At 36.1% G+C, this 20,510-nt stretch overlaps 1 protein-coding gene and 1 pseudogene across 2 annotated transcripts in view; one reads left to right on the forward strand and one right to left on the reverse strand.

Annotated features, from left to right (window-relative positions):
• FGF14 (fibroblast growth factor 14) overlaps nucleotides 1–20,510 on the reverse strand; it is a 560,160-nt gene that overhangs the window by 390,674 nt on the left and 148,976 nt on the right. The window lies entirely within an intron of this gene.
• On the forward strand, nucleotides 4,552–4,669 carry LOC120591960 (uncharacterized; annotated as a pseudogene).

Here is a 20,510-nt window from a genome sequence, read left to right on the forward strand (position 1 = left end):
TTTCATACCCCAAACACCACAAAAATGATTCCACCAAAAATAACCACAGTAAGTGAAATAAGCCCACTATGTCATTTCCACCCAAAATAGATTTTTTTTTTTACTCTCTTCTGCAGAATCACAGTCTTGAAGTACAAGTTAATGAATGGGTGTTTTACAATGGATTTCCTGAAGAACACATTCAGATAGGGAGAAAGGCATGTGGAGTTTGAGGGGTGCACCCAGGAATACACCTGTAAGGATGTGAGAGAGGCGGAACCTGGCAGGAAAAAAGAGAGCCTCAATAGAGTTGCTCTGGAAACCTCAGGCCAATTTTAAAGGAAGGTCTGAGCTAGATTGGCCCTGCAGATTTGTCCCCAGTTGAAGTCAGGCTTTGTACTTCTGCACCAGCCAGACATCGGCTGCAGCTCTGCAGGGTTAACCTTAGGCCAGGCAGGTCCTGGTAGCTGAGGGCAATTCCCAATGAGGGGTACAGTTATGAGCCATCACATCTGGGAATGGTACTTCTGATCTGAAGGAGGGATCTAGAAAGAACAGTAAAGCACTGTCTACAAAGGAGATTTTTTTTTTTATTGCAGTAAGCACCACCAAGCCAGATTTCCTACCATAGTAATATTTATTACAATTTTAAGATCTCAGATACTCTTTAAAGTGCCTATCCAAATGAAAACTAACAAGAGAGAATAAACAATATTTTAAATTAAATACAGGAATGAAAGGAAGGATAGATAAATCTTTTTTGTCAACTCATTCATATGAACAGTGTTCTCTGCACTAAAAACTGTAAAAATTAAAATAGAATTGATAGCGAACCTTTTCTCATTCTTGCAATATGTAATATTCACCTGAGATACATGAAAAAGGGTTTTAAAAGCCCTATCCATTTCATTAAGACATATTTAATATAATTTTAGTTTTTGTATTTACTAATCATTAAATCTATAAATTATATTGTTTGATCAATGATTCTAATGAAAATCCAACTTAGAAAAAATATTTTAGTTAGATATTTTTATTACAGAGGAGTATGAAAAGATGATCAACAAAAGACTTTCAAGAATATATATATATTACTTTAAATCCTATGAAGAAGTTAAATGGAAATAGGAGTTTATGGAGGAAATGATGGAAATTTTCCATATGTCAAAGAAGAGTTTATTCATGTACTATTTAAATAGAAAAGGTGATTAAAAAATAATCAGCTTCCAGATATGATCACTCCTCTGATAATATAAATATTATGCTTTTATTTTAAAATGAAAATACTTAAAATACATTAAAAATTACATACTTTGCAACTACGATATAAAATTTAGGCTTCATTTTATAAAATGGGCAAGTGAGAAATATTCAAACTTTTTTGAGGCAAGCAGTATGAAAGCAATGGAGTTTAAAGAGCACCTATTTTAAAGTCTCTCCCAGCTCTTAGCTACTCACAACTATAAACTGTGTATTTCCCCAAAAGCCTGAAACTATTGCCCATGTAGCACCTCAGAATTATCAACGGAAACGTGTTTAATTAAAAGTCAAGGAAGCATTTTAACTATCCTATTCAGCACGGTAAAGAAATAAAAACCGATAACATTCAAAACAATCTAGGAGAGATTGTCCCTGGAAAATGAGGAGTTTGCCAAGTAGAGAAAAATCTAACTGGTCAAAATCAAGAAGGCCAAAATACTGCATTGCATTGAGTCAAAAAAATTGTACCCAGCTTCTCAACCATATTGTATCCCCAGTGTTTTCTATTGTAATCAGGCAACTCTTGCCTTAGGTGGAGAACTTCCTGGGACAGAGGTAAGACCCCTCTAAGTGGTCTCACCATGGGTAAATGCAACTTCCCATTATGGCTACCTTCGTTTACTTAGTATTTTTCTGTTCTCATCCTCCTTCTCTTTCTCCTCTTCCTCCTTCTTCTTTTTACCTATCCCTCCCTCCCTCCCTCCCTCTCTCCCTTCCTTCCTTCCTTTCCTTCCTTCCTTCCTTTCCTTCCTTCCTTCTTTCCTTTCTTCCTTCCTTTTTCATCTCCATCTCTCTATCTCTCCGTTTAAAGACCACTATTCTCAGTAAAACAAACAAACAAACAAAAAAACAAAGTTATAATTATAATGCAAAAGTGAGCTATGTAAAAATCACTCATTATTTTGCCTACAGAAAAGACAGATTGAACAAAAAAGCTTTATGGGGAAAAGGATGAATTAACAACACATTTTAAGTCTCTTAAATCTTTATATCTAATTATTTCTCAAAAAATAATTACATATAAACAATGTGCATGGGATTCACCCCCCCACCACCCCGCCTTAGCTAATGAAACATTTTAAAGAATGCCTTGACCTACTGCAAACCTGTTTGTTTCCCTCATGCTAATCAGAATTTATATGCTAATATGACGCCTTTAAATGATTTCCCAAGATTGTTATGGTGTCTGCCATTTTAGCTTGAACTTAATCAGATTTTTGGTTCAATTGCTTCAGAAATTTTTTGAAGTTAGAATTAACACACACATACACATACACACACACACACACACACACGCACACACACGTCATCATCATCACACAGAGTAGGCACGTTTGCCCTGCTTAGTACCTCTTTTGTCATTTGTATGCAGCAAACCCATGCTGGACCCCTGTGTGTCAGCCACCTGTTGGGCCCAGACAAAGCTTAGTTCAGAAGTCCACTTGAAAATTTAATTTCATTCAATAATATTCCAATGAAATTTTGTTGCTCTTTTAAACTCTAATACCAAAAGACTTCAGGATCAGTGATGTTACGCAGGACTCTGTTCTTACCCCAGAATAATTTACCAAATGGAGCTGAGGAGCTGGGAGAGAAGCCTCTCAGGTGGTGGCCAGCAGCTGGAGACTGCGTATTAAACTAATTTTCAAAAACAGCCTTCAATTTTTAGACTTACTTCTGTTATTAATGTTTCTTAGTCCAGTTTGACGTGCATGTAATTTTGCCCTATTTTCCTTATTTCGCTCCTTAATTCCTGTTCTGTTAACTCACGTGCTCTGATTTTGTTTAAATTTCCCTTTCACAATTACTCAGATATTTTCAGAGGGAGTATTTTAGGACCCCTTCATTTACAGGTTTTCTCTTATTGGAGGATAGCAGGGAGTGGGCAGATGGCCCCAATTCCAATTCCCTAACAGGGTCCATATTGGGCCTTCCCAAAAAGTCAGCCTTTGTGTGTTTTATTGCACACCAGTTTTCCCCCTGACTTTCTTCTCAGCAAAGGCCTCTTCCCAAACTACTGTTGTTTATTTAATATCATGCATTTTGTTTTTTTTTAACCACTAATGTAGGTCAACCTGTTTCCTAAGCCAGAAGCAAATGGAAGGAGAGTCTCAACCTAAAGCATCACACAAATTCACTGCACACAGTCAGTCTGAAATAAATTACCCCAGAAACTTACTGAAGGGAATGTAAAGTATCCCTGAGCCTGGATCCCCCTCTCAGAACTCTGCTGGCACTGCGCTCCCCGCTCCACGGGCAGCACTCTCCTCTGGATACTGGGGTTATTTCTGCATGTGCTTTTCTCTACTACCGGAACTTTAAGCTTCCTGAGGTCACAAGCCTTATTTTCCTTCTCTTTCTCTTGACTGCTATATAGCTACAAGTCACTTTCTCTGAGCGCAGCATTGAAAATACGCATTGAATGAAGAAATCAGGGAATGATTCTGACATTATCAGATTGACAAGAGCTAATTACAAGACTGATCATGAGGAAGAAAAATACCTTCCTCTTCAAAATGAGCAGGGGCCCTGAAAAGTATAGGTAGCTCAACACATATTAGTGTAACTTGAAGCAAGATGGACTTGCACCAATACTGCCAAGCAAACCTTGCAAAAAGCTTTGCTCAGGTAGGAGTCTTCATTCCAACTAGGCAGTCTGCTGCAACTAAATCCATATCAAGTCTGAAACTCCACTTCCCCTCACAGTGAGAAATACTCGTAGTTTTTCACAAAAGGGACAGAAAAATAAGCTGAATGCTGCCAGATATCAGCTTTTTTTACATATTGTTGCAACTGCCACTTTTTAAATTATTCAACACCTTGAAGGAAATAGTGACAAAGATGGAGATTTCTCAGAAAAGATCTTGAAAGCAGCTTGCTAAACAGGTGATTCATGCCTGTAGCCAGCGTTCACCCAGAATTCCCAAGGAATTCTGCCATCACTTGTCTTTTTGTTTTACAGATAGCATCAATATTAACAGAGCTTTACTTATTTTCAATTAAAGGAATGTGTGGCATTCAGTATCACATGTTAATACAGTAATTCACACCGGGAAAAAATATACATAAAAGTATTAAGAAACTTGTGCTTAGAAAATAACATCATTCCTCCTAGACCGTTCCTTTCACTTGTAGTTCTCAAAGCACTTTGCATTCTCAGCCACTGACAAAGCTAGGAATAGAATCAAAATACACTGAAATGGTAGGTGAAAGAAATGTCATGGAGTATATATACATAATCAATGTCAAGTTGATTTTTAGGGGTATGTTAATAGATTCATCAAGTAACATCAACGTTAAGAATCTATTGGAGTCTACGGCCATGCCACCCTGAACAAGCCCGATCTCATCTGACCACAAAGCTAAGCAGGGTCAGGCCTGGTTAGTACTTGGATGGGAGACCACCTAGGAAGACCAGGTGCTGTAGGCAAAAAAAATAAAAAAAATTAAGGGATTGTAAACTGACAAGGTCCTTGCAATCTGTGAAGTCCATCAAGAGTTGCCTCACCTAAAACAAAAATCTATTGGAGCAGCTACCAACAAATCAAGGATTAAAAGAGACAGCTCACTGGAAGACATGAACTAGTGTACATATTCAATAACTATTGTTGTTGTCAATGTTAATGAAAAAAGCAATAAATCAGAAAGGTTGCATTGATGAGTGAGAAGAAACTGACTCAACACTTTAAATGGAATCATTCTTTTCTCTCCTTCCCCAACAAGTAACTTCAACAGCATCTGTTTCTGCCTGCCAGACAGTCAAATCAACCCCGAGAACAATCCTCTCTCTATATTGGAGGCACTGAATCAGTCTGCAGGTAGCCAAGCTTCTTTAGATTGTTCTAATAAAGAATAGCTCATAATTCCTCCCATCTCCTTTAATTAGAAGGCAATAAATCTATGGTACCAATAGACATTGTTTAGAACGCCACAGTCTCGGAAAAGAGGGAAGACTGGCGATGCTATCTTTTGACTGAGAAAGCCTACCTGTGAGAATTCAGATCATTACTGGGGAGTCAGGACCTGGAGACAAGATGCCCCTGAAATGACTGCCCAGTAGAGAAACAAGTGTTGAGTCCCTAACTGCAGAGAGGTCCTTAGCCTTGACCTAACCTTTGCTTTCACTGTCTTGAACTGCAATGCATAACTTCCAAATTTTACTCAGTTGCCCTCAGCAAGATTAACAATATTGCCTTATCACTGTCTCCTTGGAATGCTCTTCTACTTTCTTCATTTGCCCATTCATTCCCTTTCTTGCTCATTAATTATTTTTAACCAAATAATGAAGTATTAGAAAAGGTTCTGTTTCTTTTGAAGCAAAGCTTGAGAGTCATTGCATTATCTTTTATTATTTTTAAAACTATTTTTTAATTATTTGTAATAATAGTTGACATACAATATCATATTAGTTTCAAGTGCACAACGTTTATGCACCTTATGAAGTGATCGACACAAGTTTAGGAAACATCTGTCACCGTAGTAGTTACTGCTATCACTGACTACATTCCCTGTGTTGTACATCACATCCCTGTGAGTTACTTTATAAGTTTGTACTTTCGTAATCTCCTTCCCTTTTTATTTTTAAGTTGAATTTCTGACATACCGTTTAAGATTTAGAAGCTTTAAAAAAAAAAGTTAGATTTTCTTTCCTGGGGATGTCATTAGAGTCAGTCTTCTATGAAACTATGGGAGCAAACTGGTCATCAAACAGAAACATGACAAAAATGCCCACTAAGTTCACTAAGTTCATTCTTTAGAGTCCTACTCACTAAATATCATTTAGGTCCAGCTCTCAGCACTCCCTGAAGCCAGGTAACTATCCGGAAGTTGTTATTAAGTTCATTATTTACAATTCATGTTTCTTTATCAGAGATTCTCAACTAGAAGTGGCTTTTCCCCCTTTTCCACCAGAGACCATTTGGCTACTACTGGAGACACTTTTGACTGTCACAATTTGGAGACTGCTACTGGCAACAAGTCTGTAGAGACCAGGGATGCGTCCAACAATGCATAGGACAGTCCTCTAACAAAGGATTATTCAGCCCAAAATGTCAATAGTGTCAATAGTGGCAAGAGAGTCTGTTCTAGATATTCTCTCTTGCCTGCATTGTTCATATTTGGTATGAAAAGATTATTTTACTCATCAGCCTGAAGAGTTCCCATTAATCCTGAAAAAACGGATTACCTATAAATAAAGGAGTAGAAAACAGATATACTCTTTTGGGGAAAACTGAATGTCACCACCCACATTCGGTGAAGGAGAAGCACATCACTATTCACTCTGCTAGAAAAATTAAGTTGAAATTTTCACAATTTACTCGTTTTTGGTTCATATGCAAATTATAATGCACTAAAACTGGGAGACACTGACAGGTTAATTGCTCTTACTCCTCTGGTCCAGCTGCACAGAAATAATGCTGAGGAACCACAAAGCAGGAAAGGGGCATCACACAGGGTCGGCCTACTCCATGCGTCTGGGTGCATCAGCGTCCCTTGAGTGTTGAGTTAGACTGACTGATAATATAACACATGCACTTAACATTTGTTGATTTGATTCCAGCTATTTAAAACAGTCTTTTTTTTCCTTTGTAGTTCTTAAAAATAAAATATAAATGCAACACATTTTTCAGGCAAATTGGTTAGGAATTCCGAAAAAGGTAAAAAGAACTCTCAGGAAGCTAGGGATTGAGGGACTGGTTAAAAAAGGCAAAAAGATTTAAAAGTTACAAATTTGTAGTTACAAAATAATCACGGGGATATAAAATAGAGCATAGGGAATATCGATAACACTGTAATAACTATGTATGGTGCCAGGTGTGTACTAGACTTAGGGGGGGGATCACTCTGTAAATTACATGTCTAACCACTATGCTATACACCTAAAATTAATATAAAATGATACTGAAGTCAACCGTAATTTAAAAAGGAAGTAAAGAAGAAGGAAGGAAAGAGGAAGGAAGAAAAGAAGAAAGGAGAAAAGGAAAAGAAAGAAAAAATAGCTCTCTTAAACAGTCAGTGCTCTCAAATAAAAATCCTCTTCAGTCCCCAAGCGTGGAAACTTTCTAGTTATGTGATATTTGGTCCCAATATCTGTATTAATCTGACACACATTTCTATTAGCCCTAAGCCCTTTCCCCATGGCTAGCAACTATTTATAATCCATGCTACCATGTGGGTATGTTAAGGCTATTCATATTATTCTGATTATAACATTTTGTATCCTTCTTGAGATGATATGCCTTTCAAAGGCAAACTGAATTTTTGAATCATCTCAAACTCTTTTTTTCAAGCACAGGATTATATATACAGTATTCAACACATGTTGATCAATTCTTTTTATTTCTGAATAGAAAGGGAATAGGGAGGTTATTACATTATTTTAGACACATGCCTCCTTTTCTTAAAGCGATGTTCTTATTCACGATTTGAGTATGAATTGACGTTGTAATGTCCAAGTTCCTAGAGCCATTGGAAAGACAGGGCTAAAAGTCAGAGATGGAGGTGTGCGTTCCCCAAAGGCCCAGATATGCAAACTGAAGGCACAAGAGGAGATGAGGTGAGAAGAAGAATATTTACAGACAGGAGTCAAGAGACTAAATGGAGCACGAAGTTAAGTGGTAGGAGGAAGAGAAACCATGAAGTCTACGCAAGCCTGGCAGGAAAAGAAAGGGGTATTCACATCACTTGGAGATACACAGTATTCTCAGGTGCTGTGTCAGTCTTTCAATACGAAGCCAAAATCTATGACATGACTCATTCTAGGTTCTCAGTATAGCTTGGAGGGAAAGCAAAATGCAGTTTAGGAAAATAATAACCATTGAACTAGACAAAATGCACTAAAAGGTTGCACCACCTGCCAGACAGGTGACCTCAAACAAGTCACTTAAATCTTCCCAAGCCCCATTTCCTCATCTTTAAAATGGGGACCATCATAATTACATAACAGGGTTGAGGTAACCTGTAAAGAAATGGATTCACTAGCAAATTTTATTAGAGTGTTTTAATCATCACATCACACAATATTATAAATACAAAATATTTCAGTAATATCAATGCAAAATGGGATTATAAACATTCTTAAGCCAATGGCAATTTAAAACTTCATGGGCTAACCACCAAGTTCCAGAGGAGAAAAAATGCTGGTCTCTCAAGACGACATTAAAGCACTAGAATTCTAAGATTTTAAAAAAAGACACTATTTTACTGTTATTTCCTTCCAAGGGAGAAAAACAAAGCACTCATAAAACCTTCATAGCAGGACATTTCTGTTCTAAGGGAAACAGGAATGAGTCCTTTACAGAAATTTCCAAGATCAACATCAGTGTTACATCCATTGTGAAGAGAATACTTCAATTTATTACTAGCCAAAAATTATTTGTATGTGTTAAGAAATCATTTGCTAGAAATGAGATAAGTAGACATTTTAATACTCAGAAAATAACATTTCATTCTATTGACAAGAATCAAATAAAAGCCTACGCCATGTGTTGAAAGAAGAATTTAAATTCCCAGAATAGTGGCAAACATGAAAATCAGGGAAAGAAAATATACTTAGAAAAATAATTCATAAGTCAGTCAAATGTCACGCCCTCTCTTACACAGCTCCACAGACGAAGCAACATGCAACCAGCCTCAGCAAATTCAAGGGCCTACTGGCAAAGTCTTACAAGTTGGGATAGCCAGAAGTGCCACAGTTAATGGCCTGTGGTGGATGGACATGGAAAACCACAAAATTAGAAGAAGCTCTTTTCCTTAGTGAAAGGCGGGAGGAGGGAGAATAAGGTTCAGGACCAGTCCAACCCAATCACAGTTACAAAGATCTAGTCAATATTGCAGAGTAAAAAATAATGTCTAAAAATTCACACTTAACATGGTGTAAAAAATCCTCCTCAGGAACAAAATTCTGATTGTTTCGAGACAGAGTCCTTTCTAACATTTCTGTGTCTCATTTTTTAGTAGCATAATCTGCTTCTCGACCCTCATCAACTCCAACTTTGCCCAACACTGCAAATGCAGTATTGAGTCCTGGAGGAAATAGATCCCAGCTTGAAGTAAGATCTTTCATCAAACCCCCACTTTTCTCCTCAATGCCAGATCTCTGCTGGAATAAAAACATAGATCACAAAGCAGAGATTTTTTCCATCTGACTTGTTTTGCAAATATGACCAAGAGGTAGAGCTTTGACCACTTCAGAATGGCCCCTGACCAAGAGAAAAGAGGGTCATCAAGCCCAAAGCTGAACTGCATTGCTTGGTGGAGCATTTTGTGTATGTGAATTAGGATTACAGGTTAGAGTGCAAGTTTTAGTTTGGAAATTATAACTGGAATATGTGGACTTCCTAGTTGAATCTTAAAGATCTCAGAATTTCTGTATAGTCCAAGAAAATGTAAAAGGAAGGAAATATTATATATTAAAGGAAAAATCCAGTCACTCAGAGCTTACATTTATTTCTTTGTTAAAAAGGCATCAAATTAAGCTAGAACATGAATGGCTCTTATCCTTATCTTTTTTTTAACCCCTGTACCCATAGCACCCAGTATCTCTTCTCTTCCCATCCAATATTGCCATCTTGTGTTTTCATCCATACCTTTAAATTTGTTCATGAAATAATATAGTGACATATATACATATATATGAGTATGTATATGAGTATATAGAAATATAAACATGTAGAATGTTTTTCTTTATTTTACAAATAAAGATTTGTAAAATCTGTATTACAAGTTTATCTTTTTAATTAAGAGTAAATTCACTATTAACTAATTATATTTTTGCCTGCATAATATTCCAGTTGCTTTTCTTTTTCAAATTCTCCCTTGCTTCAAAGGAGCTATAGTAGGAAGATAAAAGACCATTTTTCTCTACTGTGCTTGTCGTTCAGTGCTGCTTTACAGACCGTCCATTCAAGCACCTTGGCAGTCTTCCCATTGACTATTTACATGGCGGCATATTTCCTCACAATAACTCCTGGGGCCGCTCCCTCCATGCAGTGGAGACCACAGAGATAGAAGAAGGAATTCTTAACTTAGGACCCCATGCCAATCGTACTCTCCTAGGTTTCTACTGTCAAGTGAGATTCTTCCATTTCAAAGCTTGTTAAAAGTCCTTGTAGAATTGAATTGTCTGAACTAGTTGTGGAGATTGGTTTGGAACTTGAATACATACTGTTCCTAATCATGAAAGAAAAAAAATATGCTTCAGGTAAGAATTTATAATGTTTACTTTTGGAATTGGAAGGCTAGATTATCATTTTGGTGAGTGATATTCAGCTACTGAAATTGATATTAAAGTGCCTTCAATTCTTTTAACTCAACCCCAACTCACAGCTTACAGCTCTGGATTCTATAAAATATCTCCAGCATAATGATCAGAATAGAGCCAATAAAGGCAATTAAAAAGTAATGATTTCCTTTTAGTTAAATCTGAGCCATGTTCAGAGCTTCTCAAGAAATATTTATTCACCAAACCTAACCTTAGACATGAATTGCACTTTATAGTTTGGGTATATGTTAATTTAATCTTGTCAGTAAGAACATTAACAGAAACAATCATCAGATGTAAACTATAAATGCATAGCTTTTGGCAAGTGACCTTACATTTCTGGGTTTTCATTTTCCCTTCCATAAAATCTAGAAGTTGGATGCAAATCAAATTTCTAAATTTTCTTCATATTCAATCTTTTTGAATTCTAAACTTCTAAGATCATGAGAACCAGTACTGCATAGGAAACAATACTGTTACCTGAGAAGAGGTACTTAAGTTTAATTTTATTTTAGTAATTCTCCTAGCAAAATATGTGGCTATTCTTATCATTAGGAGAGTAAATAAAAGTGTTATACAATTCAGAATCCACATAGAATCTCGAGAAAATAATTCTAAATAAACCTCACTTTCAGTTATGAGCAGGATAAACTCTAGATCTGTACATAAAATCCAATATTAGATATTTTATGTAGTCATTACTCAAAACAGATGCAGAAATTTAAGGAAGAGAGCTAAATATCTAGAATTTTCAAGATGTTAACTGCATTTTACTTATGATATTTGCCAAAATACAATTGAAGTTACTAGATATGATTATTGATATAGTCCTCCTTTTTAGCCTTCTCTGCACAAAACATTTGATCACGTTCTTGTTCTAAAATACAGCAGAATTTTTCGAGTTTAAGTACATTTTTCAAAAGCACACTTTGATAGTTGTTGTAACTTGGCACCAAGAGGCACTTTACACAATGTTCGCAGCTAACGTTTACTAATGTGTTTCCCTACTGAATGCACGGCATGCACGCATTCCACAGGATGAGAATATGCATGTTAACGTCAGGATTTATGCATGGAGTAAGAGCTGAAACTTGCATGCTGGTCTCAACTCAGCCCCCTCTTTAGCTGTATAATCTTGGACAAATCATTTAATTTCCCATTCTTCTCCCCCTCATTAAAATATGGAAATGAACTGCACATGGGTGTTGAGATAACAGCTGTAAAAGTGAAAACAGTTTAAGAGCACTCTGTAAATGGGTTATGGCAGCATTAGCATTCATCATACTAGAAGGAGAACAGACATACAGTGGATTCTGTTAAACAATTTTTCCTGAGTCCTTGGTCTTCAATGTCCAACTAACCTAGTACCTTAGTAGTCCAAATAATTAAAGAACGTAATTTTTATAAACACGTCCATGTGATTTTGAGCAAATTGCTTTATTATTAGAAGAGAACTAGATCCGGAGATAAAATAATTTTTCAGATGGAAATTTTATGAAATAAATCAGAACTTGCAATCACCTAATGAACGCAATCCCACTAATAACAAAGGAGAAATGTTAAACTCATTAAAGTGTAGTTCTTTCAAAAACACTGAGACAAGTAAATTTGTTAAAGGCTAACTCTAAACCTGTTGCCTACCACTGTTCTGAGCACTAACGGGATCCTAAAGGAACAGGCTAGATCCCTGTCCTCAGGGAGCTGAGAATCTGAAAAGGAGGGGCACAAAGATCCATCGATGAGTCAGAAGAAGAATGCACATCACAAAGACTTATGCAAGGCCATTTCAGACTTTCCGAACATATACTTGACTGCTAGGTTGGTGGGGATGATAGTGCATGGAGAAAATGTAACCAGACATCCTTTGAATTAACAGGTAATTTGCAAAGAAGTGGGGTGAAAGTTAGTCATAGTTGGACTGCAAATGTAGAATTAAAGTGTAATACAGACTTGTTAAAATTTTAAATTATTATTTAATTACGTCGTAGATGACTTTCCCAACTAAACTATAAGTTTCTTGAAGACAGAATGTTTGTCCTTTGTTTTTGTATACCCAGTACTAACTAAAATGTATTTGGCATATAATAAATAACTGCTGGCTATTTGTCTATCCTAGTCACTTAATTGTATAGGCAGTAGGAATTTTTATCACTGATTCAGAGATAATTAAGACCCAGAAATGGTTTGTCTTTATATTAAGCAATAATATTTTTTGGTACTCAACAATAACTGGTACAATTTTAGAGCTTACCATAGAGTTCTAAACCCTTCCCATTCCATAACAAGTCTTTAGGAGTATGAAGCTTAGTTACCCTCTGAACATAGAACAAAGTAAAATGCTTTTCAGTAACATGATAGGTATGTAATAAATATTTGTTGAATTCATTTACTGCTATCCTCGGTCCCCCACGACTTCGTTTACACTGTTATTACACCACTTATATTATATTCACTCTTATATATGTCGTTTCCTCCAATTAGACTGCTAGACCTTTTGGCAAGGTTTATGTTATAGTCAGTACTGCATTTTATAGCACTAGAACAGTGTCTGGTATACACATGGTCCACAAATACTTGTTCAGCAAAGTATACAATTTAAAAAATAGAAAGCATTGTTTAAAAGTCATGCATTACCGCCATCTACCCAATTAAGAATTGTGACCAATGGTTTGCCAGTCCCAATTTGAATATCTCCAGCAGTCACAAACTCCTGAGACAGCCCTGGTTGTTACAGGGTGGAGCAGCTGTGGTGCTTAGAGAATTCTCTTCTGAGCTAATAGCATTTTCCTTGTATCTCCTGCTCTGGTTCTAACTCTTTATTAAGTGAAAGGCAAATAGCTTGTTCTACTACTTCCAGCAGATGTTCTTTTGAAATATAGGTCAGCAATCTTGTCTCATTCAGGACGTTTTTTCCCCAGAGTAAGTGTCCTGTTTTCCTTGAGTAGTCCCAATAGTATATGATCTCTGGATCAATGACCATTCTAGTCATTCTCTCTACATTCTCCTCCGAACCATGTCCTTTCTTGAAATTCAACATCAGGTAAGAACATGGTTCTCTTAAGCATATTCTTTACATACCAAAATCCAGACACAAGTCCTCCATTAACACAGTCCAACACCCTCCTTAGGAGAAAATGAAGGAAATGAATTTAAACCACATTTTAGGAGACTATTTAGAAATCAGCTTTCAACAGACACCTTTCATCACCTATAGGGATGCTATCTGGGTCAATTAAACTATCCTAGAATATGCTAGCTTCCACTTTGTTTTAAATCTCATTTTCTACATTTCCAAATATAGGTTTCAAATTATCTAGAAAAAAAACATGCTAGGAAAATGTTAAAGCCACATACTCACACCTGTACCAAAATTTGGTATGGGTGCTGGTAAGGGTGTATACAAGACCACTTTAATAAAAGATGTGGTTGGTGATTCAGTGCAAGCAATATAGGTGACTGGATACCCAGACAGGTATTTGGCTGAGGAATAGGGCAGTGCATAGAGAAGAGAGCTTGTCAATGCAAGAGTGATAACTGTCATAGCCACTAGAGATCCAGAAGGGACCAGAATTATATCTTCCAAATTAAGTCTATTTTCAGTGCTGTCCCTGGAACTATAGCACGTACTCTTGGCAGTTTTCTGGTTTAAATATTATTTTAAAAGGACTAGAATTTTGTTAGAACCAAAGAGACGGCAACATTCAGAGTCCTTCCCAACTGAAACTGAGACAATAATTTTTAAAAGCACCAAACACTGCTGATGGCCATATTTCTATAGAGTAACTTGTATTATGTATATCGAATAGATTTTAAATTATTAAATAAGCTGTTTTAAGTATCTTCACACCTCTGAGTCTAACTGTCAAATATAAGGCATGATACAACTACTCAAACGTTAGCTACAGTTTTATCCCTTTGAGTAAATACTTTAATGATCAATAATTATGTATATCTTAAAAGACACCTTAGAGAGGAAATGTTTTAGTTCAATTTCGGCACGTTTTCAATCTCCTAGTGACTATTTTTGGTGCGGTTTCATGTCTTCATTTGCTAATAATTTATCATTTTATAGCTTCCACTGTTTCCCACAATCTCGATGTCCCTAAAAAAGGTAAAAATCTCTTCAACGTATTTTCATCTAAGTTAGTGCTTTAGAACTACAACTTGATCTTTAATGCTAAGCAGCAAACATTTTACTCTCTTATCGATTCCCTCTCTTCACAGAAATGTTGCAAATCTCTTCCTGCTTGCAAATCTAAATTCGGCCTCCCAATTCCCAGCAGAAGAGCTGGCTTCTACTTCTCTGGGGAGAAAGAATCCTTTCTAATATTAAGAGTCACAGCCTCCTCCACAATAGCACGCCTTGCAATATCTCAGCCTGCCTTTCCTCTTGACTCAGAAGGCCTTCTTCAGCCCATGGAAAAGCCCTGAGGAATCTTCCTTGACCCCTGCCTTCCCGCTAAATCCCCAGCACCTTAATATCCACCTCTTCATTTCCAGATGCAGTAAGTGCTTGCCTACATTTTTAACTACACACTCATTCAAGACTAGACCAGAAGAGCGGGCACCTTGGATCAGCTAATAATTTCAAGCCCCATCAAACTATTATTTTATTTTAGATAGCTATCTATTAAGTCAAAAAGCATGTCTCTCTGTCAGTTCAAAATAAGAGATTTGTTTCATGCACTAAACCTGTGCTAATGTTAGCTGATTTAGAACTGCCTTTCATTTTGCACTTTTTAAAATTATCTCTAGCTAGATCATTAGTCTAAGTATACAGTAAAGATAGAGGTGAATTACCAATTAAAAGACAATCAATTCAGAAAATTTTATATTTTTTTCTTTCAGATCAACATTTGTTTGGTTACAAATTTATAAATTGTGACTAGCAACTTGAGGCGACTGTCACCAACAGAGGTTTATCTGTCCATCTGAGAGGGGAGATCTACTTAGTCATTCTTCAATGTACTCAAGTGTCTAGTTTTCAATGAACCTCTCCTCCAGCCAAAATTAATCACATAGATTTGGGGTGTTTTCTATTTATTGTATTTTTATGCTGTGTCTTCCTCCACTACCTGTGATCTCTCTGAGGGCAGAAATAATACCTTATTTGTTTTTTGTCTCTCCTGCCCTCCAATATCTATCACATGTGTAACATGTCATTGGCACTAATTTTTGGCAAACACAGTCATGAATATGTGCCATCGTGAATAGCGGTTTACATCATACAAAGCTACCCAGTGTCAGTCATACATCTGCTTCTAACTCAAAAGTTTTACTAATCCTTGCCTATTTATAAAATTATGTTTCTCATACTCTGCCTTCCCAAAAAGACTTAATCCAACCTAGAATAATAGATACAGGCCATACAGAAACATTAAATATTAAAAAAAAAAAAAAAAAAAAATCAATGAAGAGGATGTGAGAATCTACAGTTCTGCCCATTGTGTTTTCAGAGTAACAGGTGGGTGCTTTCTCTTCTTGGGTGCCATTCAATCAAGCATACATACCATCTGGCAGCTGAGCTATGTAAACCACTCGTCTTTGTTTTACATCATACATTACACACACCACATTTTGGACTCACAGACACTTCCAGATTTCTTTATTTGAAGTATGTTCACAAAGGAAAACTTTGCATATGACATTCTCTACTGCTCATTGAGTAACAGCGAGCTTTTCTTATTGAGTGTTTATGTTGACCAGCATTCTTTTTCATGTTTACTAACTGTAAAATGACAAAATGAACACATACCTTTTTGTTGTTGTTTCCTCATGGCAGTTTTTCCTATTTCAAAGATCTGTTTTCATTAGAAATGAATAATGTTAACTTTATTCTACTATATTTATCTTCAGGTATGTTGGACTGTTTTACTTCTTTGTCAACACAAATGTGTTTTCTTGTTCAACGGGAGCTTAAAAATTAAGATTCATCACCATGTAGCCATGGACACCACTTAAGACATGGTGAAGGCAAAATAGAAGTCTAAGCCATTCAATCTCAATATCTTCCTTTCTACCCTGATACTACTGTTGGTTAAATTTACTCAGAGGTAGTAACTGAATGATTTATGCGATTACTGAAGGGTAAGATTAGAATTGTTTAATTAATACTTAGTATCTATTTTCCTGAGATTGAAGAATCTATCATCCATCTATATCCATTAATCCATCTATCTATCATAGTCTATCATCCTAACAATATCAATGCTGATCAATCATTCCCTATTCACCAGGACTTCTGCTAAGTTTTTTTGCTAATATTATCCAATTTCAAACTTAAATTAGCCCAGCAAGTTAGCTATTATAATCCCATCTTACAAATAAGAAAAATAAGGCTTAGACAAGTTAAGAAACTCCCACGACCACACAGCAAACATGTGCCAGTGCTGGGACTTTTGTCTCGGGTTTTAGTGCACTCTTAATAGCTCTGCTCTACTGCCTTCTAAACATAGCACGCCTCTGTCCTATGCAAGCTGAATATTAAAATATAAAACCTCCTCCTCCATCATTAAGTGTATTTTTAAGAACAGTCTCAAATTTATTTTTGGTTGATTTAAAAATTATATTCTCAAGAATTTGATACTGAATTTGATCTATCCTTCACTGACTTCCTTCTCATATCTTTATTTCCTACCCTTCTACTTTGAGGGACAGAAAAAAAAAACTGCTTCTCTTGGTTCCTCCTTGAATGGGTATGCATCCCTGGTGAGAGCTGTCAGAGTCCAACTTATCCTGAAGTCTAGAAGACCCAGGAACCAATGCTCCTTGAGAGTTCTCACTTCCAGCAGGCTTAGTGGATTTTATGGATGTTCTTTGTTTGCTAGAGACAAAAATCTTACACAATGATATCAAGTTCTATTTGACTAATTTCATTTGGACCACACGACCAACAATAGTATTGGTAACTAATATTTATTTAAAACTAAAAAGGCTAGTACAGGGCTCCCCTAAAGGGAATTTCACATGACTTTTATGACTTTCATTCCCATGATAATCTAACGGCTTAGAAAGGACTAGTATCCCGATTTCACAGGTGCGGCTAAGAGAAGTGATTATATAAAGAGAATGTGAAATTATATTTTGTAACTCCTGTCCGGTATTCCTTCCTTCCATTCTCTCTTGGTAATGATAGGTATAAAAGATTCTAAAACTGTGATTTAATCAGGATTTCCTGACAGGCCACTGTCTTCCTGAAAACATGCTGCTCTCTTGGCTTGGTAAACGCCACACCCCTGGTGCCCTTGCTCTGTCTTCCATCGCTCTTTCTCGGTCTCCTTTACTGGATTCTCTTTCTTCGTCCAGCCTTCAGGATTCTCAGGACATGGCTGCAGTGTAATAAAATAAGCTCTGCACTTTCCATAGAGGTGTGGTTGCTAATGGTTGTGATAGGAGACTCAGGGCTAAATGAAGAATAGGAGCTTTAATTTCCAATTTGCAGATGAAAGCTGGGTTCTGACAGTGGACAGATCAGAGGTATGCTTGGGGTAAATTGCTTAAATATGCTGTGAACGGCTTTATCATGTGAGAAAAATACTCAATGGCCTTCAGTTAGTCAACAAGTATGTATGTATATAGGTATATATGTATGTATGTATGTATGTATACATGTATTTAACTATTCCAGGGATTATGCTAATCTCTGATAAACTAAGAATATCGAGACATAACCTTTGTCTTTAAAAAACAGTCTAACAGATAATAGAATCAAGTAAACATGCAATTACATATCAAAACAGAAAGAGTCCTATAATAGAGCTCTTAAAAAGGTATATTTGGGGCACAAAGGAAAGAGTGGATAATTGCCATGGACTCCCCAGCCCCAGCCAGCCCAGTCCCACTGCTGGGGAGTAGGTCTTGAAAAGCTTCATGGAAGAAGTGACTCAAAGGGATCTTGCAGGCAGTAACAGGTGGAAGGGGTGAAGGGCATTCAAGATGAAGGGAGTGTAGATATACTTTGTTACTATTTCTATTATTGTGTTAGTTACCCCCAAAAGAGGTTGTATTGGTTATTGTCAAAAGCCTCTAACTTCTCTTATAAGTTATGAGTGAGCAGATGGTAGCAATCAGAGCATTTATTTGCAATCTGCCACTATACTTACAGCAATTACAGAAAAAATGCAATAATAAAGCTGAAGCTTATTAAATAAATATATAGTTAGAGAGAGCAAAGCCACATTTTATAAGTGTGTCTTACTAATATTCGAACCACATGGAGGGAAAAAGTTCTCCCCATTCACCTGGTAGGGAAACAGACTTAAAGAGTTAAAGTGACTTCTTCAAGGTCTCAGAGATGTTAAGCGGTGAGGCTGGAATCTGACCTTGGGTATCTCGATTCATAATTCATTCTTCCCACTAACTCATTTCCTTTCTTCTTTACTTCTGTTATATCATATTTTGATGTCTGCCAATTCAGTGACTCAAGTTGCCACTAAATGTATTTGTCTCTTTCTCCCTCTCTCAGATACAGGTTTACTATATTGTAGAATATATAGCTCATTATTTAAAAGACTTGCTTTTTAAATAGATGGCAAAGAACTGTTTACATGGACTGGCAGATTGCAAATCAACATCATATCAAGAGCTTGTAAAATAAGTACCTTATTTTGCATTTTTATCTGTTTATTTCTTTAAAAGTAATCTTCTCTACCTTTTTGGCACACTGTGAATCTGGAAAAATATCCTTTGTGAAGGGCAGTGCCGAGAGGTGAGCTGGCTACAAAAATGAGCTAGAAATATTTGGAAATGAGAAAAAATAATTTAAAGCCAGAGCAGAAGGCAGAGTTGGGTGAGTGGGGGTCATCTCCATAGACAGAAGTAAGGAACCGTAAGGCATAATGCTTGAGAACTGTAACATAGATATCTAAATTATGATGCTTTAGAATTATATTGCTTCTTAAAATTCAATAACTAAAATTCCAGCCAAAGATAGCATATGTTATATCCCTCTCCCTGCTATGATCAGCCTCAGAACCTGTTTGAGAAGAAGCATAGAGTAAAAGCTTGTCAATCCAGTGAGGTTAAGAGGACAGACTCTGAAATCAGATATCTACTCCACTCCTTTCTGGTTGTCATTGGGCAAATTACCTAATCTCTACCTAACTCTGTTTCTCCATCTGCAAGGTAGTAAGTGTGACAGTAATTGCTAACTCACAAGGTAATTAATTGCAAGGACTAAATAAAAGAATACATGCGAAAATATTGGCACATAAATCCTCGATAAACATTATTATTATGATTAGTTGTTACTAATTGTGATTGGAAAAAAAATGCCATGAGACTACTGTGTAAATTATATCTAAACCGTAGGGTACTGTGGTTTATATAGGGATTTCATTTATATTTTTCCTAATCCTTTCCCCATTATTCTTGATAATTAATAGAGGCAGACTACTATTAGTATGAGAATGAATAAGTGAAGCTCATGATTTTATATCTAAGTATCCAGAAGTCATGTATTACAACTAAATTGAACAATGCAAACTACATTAACATCAACTGTTAAGAATGCATCCATTTTAGCCATTAAATTATTAAAAACAGAAAGAAATGATTGCACTGATTCTGAGCTACAAATTGACCAAAAGCATAAAAATAAAAATAGTATCTTCATGTTCACATCAATATCAACTTTACCTGAATAAGTTGCAATTTTATATACCTTATCAAGATATCACAGGAATTTAAAAATAAATAATACTAAGTGAACACTTCGTGACAAGTATACCCAATTAGGCTTTTTATTAAGAATAAAAACTACCACACCTAACATATGTTATTTTCAGAAAAGTGCTTGCAAATATCAATCTAATCCTTCTCTTTTATTGTGACATATAGAAATAAAACATAATATTATAAATAATGAACAAATCGATTTTTATGCAAAAATATAAGAATTCCAAACTTGAAGTCGTGAGAGCAATTTTGATCTGCTTTCGATTCTCTAATTTATTCAATCTATATTTTAACATATATTTAGTCAGATTAAATTTTCTAATCAAACCTCTTT

Source organism: Pteropus medius, unplaced genomic scaffold (assembly GCF_902729225.1).
Source record: "Pteropus medius unplaced genomic scaffold, Ma_sr-lr_union100, whole genome shotgun sequence".
Lineage (NCBI taxonomy): Eukaryota > Metazoa > Chordata > Mammalia > Chiroptera > Pteropodidae > Pteropus > Pteropus medius.